The sequence below is a fragment of the Bison bison genome, unplaced genomic scaffold, assembly GCF_000754665.1.
Source record: "Bison bison bison isolate TAMUID 2011002044 unplaced genomic scaffold, Bison_UMD1.0 scf7180017864164, whole genome shotgun sequence".
Classification (NCBI taxonomy): Eukaryota; Metazoa; Chordata; class Mammalia; order Artiodactyla; family Bovidae; genus Bison; species Bison bison.
The window spans coordinates 1,810,370-1,816,594 of NW_011494736.1; the positions used below are offsets into that span (position 1 = coordinate 1,810,370).

The 6,225-nt window shown below is 34.5% G+C and overlaps 1 protein-coding gene across 1 annotated transcript in view; it reads left to right on the forward strand.

The window, feature by feature from the left end:
- The first annotated feature begins 2,414 nt into the window (after nucleotides 1-2,414).
- Nucleotides 2,415-6,225, forward strand: part of NAALADL2 (N-acetylated alpha-linked acidic dipeptidase-like 2) — a 1,240,647-nt gene continuing 1,236,836 nt past the window's right edge. The window contains exon 1 of the mRNA XM_010841638.1: nucleotides 2,415-2,485. The gene's annotated coding sequence lies outside the window, so the exon portion shown is untranslated. The remainder of the gene's footprint in view (nucleotides 2,486-6,225) is intronic.

Consider the following 6,225-nt stretch of genomic DNA (forward strand, 5'->3'; position numbering starts at 1 on the left):
AAAAGTCATCCTTCATAATCTCCTAGTAAAATGACAACCTGAAAAAGGATGGTTGTTAATGATATATTAATACCAGAGAAAGTTTTCTAAATTGGAAAAGATTATATATTATGTTGCTCTTTTGTTTGTTTTAATATACTGTGATTAAGAAAACCCAAAATTAGAGTATTAATATGTTTTCATCAAGCCATAAAAACTAAAGACAGTTTCCAAAGAGTTGTACCATTTTGTCTTTCTGATACAATGTATTTCATCTGAAAGACTCTGTAGAGAGGAAAAATTCTCTGTTAATAAGTGGGGATTTTTATTTCTGAGATTTTATTCCCAAAATATTGGACATAGGGTCTGGATGGAGTCTATTATCAAGTAAACTGTCTGGTGGGAGCCGACGGTCAGTGTTTGTGTGAGAATCTCCAGGCTTCCTTCTTGTTCCAGTATTCTGACTTATGGTAATATTTGAAACATCCACAAGGAACTAATCCAGGCAAGTTTCTCTAAGAATGTGAGAAAATCACATCTTGAATAATGCATTTCAATAGATGAAACGAGAGTTCATTTCATTTAGTAAACATAATATTGAATTTGGGGTTAGGAAAAGCAAGGGGGATTGATTGAAGGCATTATTTTAGACAAAATGACATGACTTTTCAGCTATCTAGCCCATCCTATACAGTTTAATTTTTAATCAAATGCGGGGATGCAGATGGTAGTTTGCCATCTTATCTAGTTAGATTCTGAGAGGGTTAGAAGGAAAAGTCCTGTGAGACGTGGAATTCCTGTGATTTGTAGCTTGACTTAAGTCTTTTTGTAAGCATGCCTATACCATTTTTATTATGACTCCTTCATTTTCAATGTTTGAGGGATAGTAGAAGCTTACGTTGGTACTAAGACAATGATTATTTCTTGCACAATCATGCCCATAAATGGAATCTTGAGGTCCTTTTAAATAAAAGTTGAGAATTCAGCAGTGGCCTTCAGTCCTCCCCATTGGACAACCCTTTTATTCACCACAAATGAGATATTTTAAAATGTCCTGACCTTTATGCATGAGTGTGTGTATATGTCTATATAGATGATGTATGTCACTAAAATTGAGCCAAGAACTTTATTTGATAATAGGTGAATTTAGAAATCTTATCATTTTTGTATTAAAAAAAGTTTTGTTTTTCTTATCAAGAAGCTTTGAAATTTATGAGAAAAGAAAGTTGGAAGAGGCTTCCAAATTGGATGAATCTATGGGATCTACCTTAAGTAATTTTTCACTGAAAGCAGAAGAAATTTAAGATAAAAATGCAGAAATATTATTTTATTCTATATTTTGGGAGTTAGGTACTTTATGACCCATTATTTCCTATTACAAAAAGCTTAAGGCAGATGTGAAATTTTCAAATGAGGGAGAAATAATTAGGAGAGCAAAAAGAAAATGAACTAACCCAATGATAGGGCAAGATCTTTTTTCCCTAGTCAGAAGTTTATGCAATGCTGCAAGCTGATCTTGGTTGAAGAAAATGATAGCTTATTTTGGGGGAATAATTTTAAAAGGGTGATGAAAACATAGAGTAGCTTTCAGATATCTCAAAGCTAAGATGAAAATATAAAATTAAAGAGGGAAAGTAAAAAAAAAAGTGGTTCTATAATTACGGAATTATTACTTAATATCAAAGTCTATAATTATAAAATGCAGAATAGCATTTGAAGATACAAAATAATAGGGACAGAGTGCCAATATCCTAAAATACTACAAAATATCAATTAATTATTAAGCACCATGTGAGGAAATGTGCTTAGCATGTTACTATATACAATGTCTCCAATTCTCACAATCATTCTTCAACTGTTTTTATCCCAAATTTAAATTAATATTTAAACAATAACATCAATTACCATGTCACAGAGGTGTTCAACAGAAGAAGCAGGTGTTCAGTCCTAAATGTGCTCTTTCTACTGTGTATTTCTTCCTTTGGTTAATCCCTTCTTTCAACAGACATGAGTCATCACGTCCAGTTATGTGTCTTCTGCTTTATCTTTTATTGTGTTTGGTAGTGCATGGTGCAAGGTAAGTGTCCCACTTAGGCTAGCTAAATTAAGGTATATATATAAACACTTGAAAATGGGAGAAAGATAGGAAAATATTTGTATGTTTGTGTATATATTTGTTCTTGAAATAAAATACTATGATTAAAAATTACTGTCTATTTATGCATTATTGACATCTAAAAAGTATGAAGAATTTCAGGCTACTTACCCTAAAAAGAACTGATAATATAGTTCTGAAAAGCATTAACTAAAGAATAAAATTCAAAAGCCAACTGATAGATTATCTAATACAACTCCCAATTTAAATTGATCATCTTTGTTTTTCTAATTTATGAACAGGAAATGAGTTTTGACTGTTAAGCACCTGGATGAAGAGTCCTCTGTTCAGCTTGTCAGAGTCCTGTGACCTACAAAGACCCTCTGGTTGCACTAGGATCATTCGACTGAAGTAAGATCTAATTGTTTTAATTAGAATATGACTTTTACTGTTGAATCAACTTTTAGTAAGATGACTTGGCATATGTCTATAATGTGCCAATAGCTGCTAATTTTGAAAAAAAGAGAAGAATGTGAGCATTATTCTGTGACAAAATCTTATGTATTCCAGTTTCTATTCATCTTTTATTTCATGGAAATGAGCCCATTTGGGGGGAAGCACTATCTAAATACTTTAATTTCTGTGTGGCAATCAAAACTGATACAATTTCCTTGCCTTTGAGGTGTCAATTGATTTTTATTCAATTGTAATTTTATTGTAAGGAATCAAATTATTCTCTTTTGTAACTTAGGTTGATTCATTATTTTATTTTAAAATCATGACAACAGTGCAGTTTGTGTCATGATATGGCACGTTTTTTGCTTTTCTTGTTTATTCCAAGTTTGTACAGGTCTGATGAACTTGTGGGACATCAGTTTATATATGGCCACATGTAGACTATGGACTTCCATTTAGTCATTAGAGTATAAAGATACACTTTAAAGAATGTTTATAGTTCTTCCTGGAGAACTCCTATTTTGAGCAGATGATGCTAGTGTATGACTGAAATACTTTTTTCTGTAAAACAATAGCTGCAATCAATGTTCCACTGCTGGTTCAGGCTTACTATGTAGAAAACTTTAAATTATATGGATGTTGCAAAAGTTCAGAAAACAGCACGGAACCAACAGCTAGGAAATCTGAGGTGATCCAGCATGACCTTCAAAATAGGTAAGGAATTGGCATGAACCATTTCAACCTTCTGACTGTTCTCTAGGTTCTGAAATGAAGGAGTTAGATTAAACAAGGAAAGGTGGCAAATTCTTGAGCCTTGAAGATGAGACATGTAATATATTAATATGAATTGTATGGAGTGGCTGTGTGTGAGACAATAGGGAAGGATGAGTCTATAGGGAGAGAGAGGCTGTGTCTCTTCTAAAGCTTTTGAGGTTCAAGTATTTTAAAGCTGGACAAACAAGTAAATCATCTGGGCTGAGGAAGGGTGAAGCAGAAAGTGGATTGAACTTGACTACTGGATTGAATAAATTCCAAGGTCATTTCCAACTCAATCTATGTTTGTAAAATTTTGTTTCTATGCAAAACACAATATTGCCTAGCCTTTATTGAGCTCTGTATCTATTCCTATTTAAGTAATTAAAAATAAATAGGTGAAATAAGATTGAATAGTTTTGGTTTGAATTTCCCTTTGAATTATACATTAGTATTGATGGGAAAGGTGATTTTTGACCATAATAATTCATCAGTTTAATGTTTTATTGTGAGGGTCTTTTTTTTCTTCTTTATTGTCCTGGAATGAGAACTTTGACTCCAGGACTATAATACAAGCATAAGACATATTTTGTAAATTACCAGTTTAGTAGCTTCTCTCTTTACGAGTATTTTCATTGAAAAAATCATGTGAACAACTAAAGGAGAGAAATACCACCTGTTTGGGACTAGTTGGATGATTTTTTAAGAAGTATTTTAAAGTCTTAGTGTCTTTTGATTCATGTTTTAACTAATATTTTAAAACATATTTTATATGGAAAAATAATCATTGTAGTTTAAATAAGTATATTTCTAATGTAAAATTCTTGTTTCATCAGTTTTGCTTTGCAATTTTTTCATTTTTACAACCATGTTATATATTTCTCTGATCCCATTTAAACCCATATTTCAGTTGAGATAAGTATATTTTATCAGACGCTAATGGTAATTACACTACAAGCCTAGTAGAAGAAGGGAAGTGGGCCAAGTCAATATATTCTGGGAGTCTTATCTAATCTCTGTGGCACAATTCAAATCAGAATATATGTCTACAAGAAAATTGAACTCATGACTGTGGGGAGCTATGTGTGTTATCCCAGTGTCAAAGGGAAAATTAGAAAGAACTGGGGTTTTAATGCGTTTAGTTGGGCGCTCTCAACAACTTCTTCTTTCTTAGTTATTTTCATAGTTTTAATTTAATAATCATGTGCATTTGTAGAAGTATGCAAGTTACTTCAGGTATGATCATTTTGAGAATGGTTATATTGCATGAGACATGAGATCTTTGAGATAATTTTTTCACTTGTTAGTAGAAATTGCTCCTATGTTAAGATATGTAATTTTGAAATAATATTTTAAAAGGCTTTTGATGCCCTTTGATTGTTGTTATTCTTCAGTTAAGTCGTGTCTGACTCTGTGACCCCATGAACTGCAGGGTGCTGGCTTTCATGTCCTTCTCCATCTCCCGGAATGTACTCAAACCGATGTCCACTGAGTGAGTGATGCCATCCAACCATTTCATCCTCTGGTGTCCCCTTCTCCTCCTGCCTTCAATCTTTCCCAGCATCAGGGTCTTTTCTAATGAGTTGGCTCTTTGCATCGGGTGGCCAAAACATTGGAGCTTCAGCTTTAGCATCAGTCCTTCTGATGAATGTGCAGGGTTGATTTCCCTTAGGGTTGCCTGGTTTGTGTACCTGATGCGCAGTGAGTCCAAACAAGTGGAAACGTCAGAGTTTGGAGCAGGGAGAGGTTTGTTGCAGGGCCATGCAAGAACCGGTGGCTTGTGCTCAAAGACTCCGAACTGCAGAAGGGTTTCAGCAAAACATTTTTAAAAGTCCAGTCGGGATGGTGGAGGGTAGGGGGAGAGTGTTACAGAGTATGAGTAATCAGTTCTTGCACAGTTCTCTGATTAGTTGATGGTGATCAGTCCTTAGATGCCAAAATGTCTGTGGGCTACATACTCTTGAACATCAAGTAGTTAATTTCTTTCATTTGGCATTAGCTATCTGAAAAAGTTTAGGAAATATATATAAGATGCTGTTATCTGGGTACTTCAGAGAGACTGTAGCAGAGACACAGGGAGGGGTCTATCCCTAGAAGAACTCATAGAGTCCTACTCAGTTCCACTTTCGTATTAGTTGCTGTAGTCCAGCCATCTTGTCATGTAATGTATTTTCTGTCCATTTCTTTGATAACTGAAAGACTTGCATATTAGTGCCCAAACTGATCGGAACTGGTTAGATCTGTTCTTTGACTGGCCCATTACATCTGACATTAACAAAAAGTATTAGCTCTTTTTTTCAAACATACTTGATGTCCTCTGAAGGTTGCACATATTGTGGAAAATAAAATAAACAAACAAGTGAAAATGTCAGCAGATAAAATATAAAACAACCTACATGGAGGTTTCTAATAATGTTATTTTATTGTCTTGTCTTATAGAGGCAGTTTGTAAAAAAAAAATTACCAGTGTGAGCAAGCATTTTTTTTTTTCCATACTCTTTCAGGAATAAATTCATGTGTGTTTATTTTCAGTGCTTTAGTAACACAGAGTTATGACCAACCTAGACAACATATTAAAAAGCAGAGACATTACTTTGCCAACAAAGTCTGTCTAGTCAAGGTTATGGTTTTTCCAGTGGTCATGTATGGATGTGAGAGTTAGACTATAAATAAAGCTGAGCGCCGAAGAATTGATGCTTTTGAACTGTGGTGTTGGAGAAGACTCTTGAGAGTCCCTTGGACTGCAAGGAGATCCAACCAGTCTATCCTAAAGGAGATCAGTCCTGGGTGTTCATTGGAAGGACTGATGTTGAAGCTGAAACTCCAATACTTTGGCCACCTGATGACGAAGAGCTGACTCATTTGAAAAGACCCTGATGCTGGGAAAGATTGAGGGCAAGAGGAGAAGGGGACGACAGAGGATGAGTTGGTTGGATGGCATC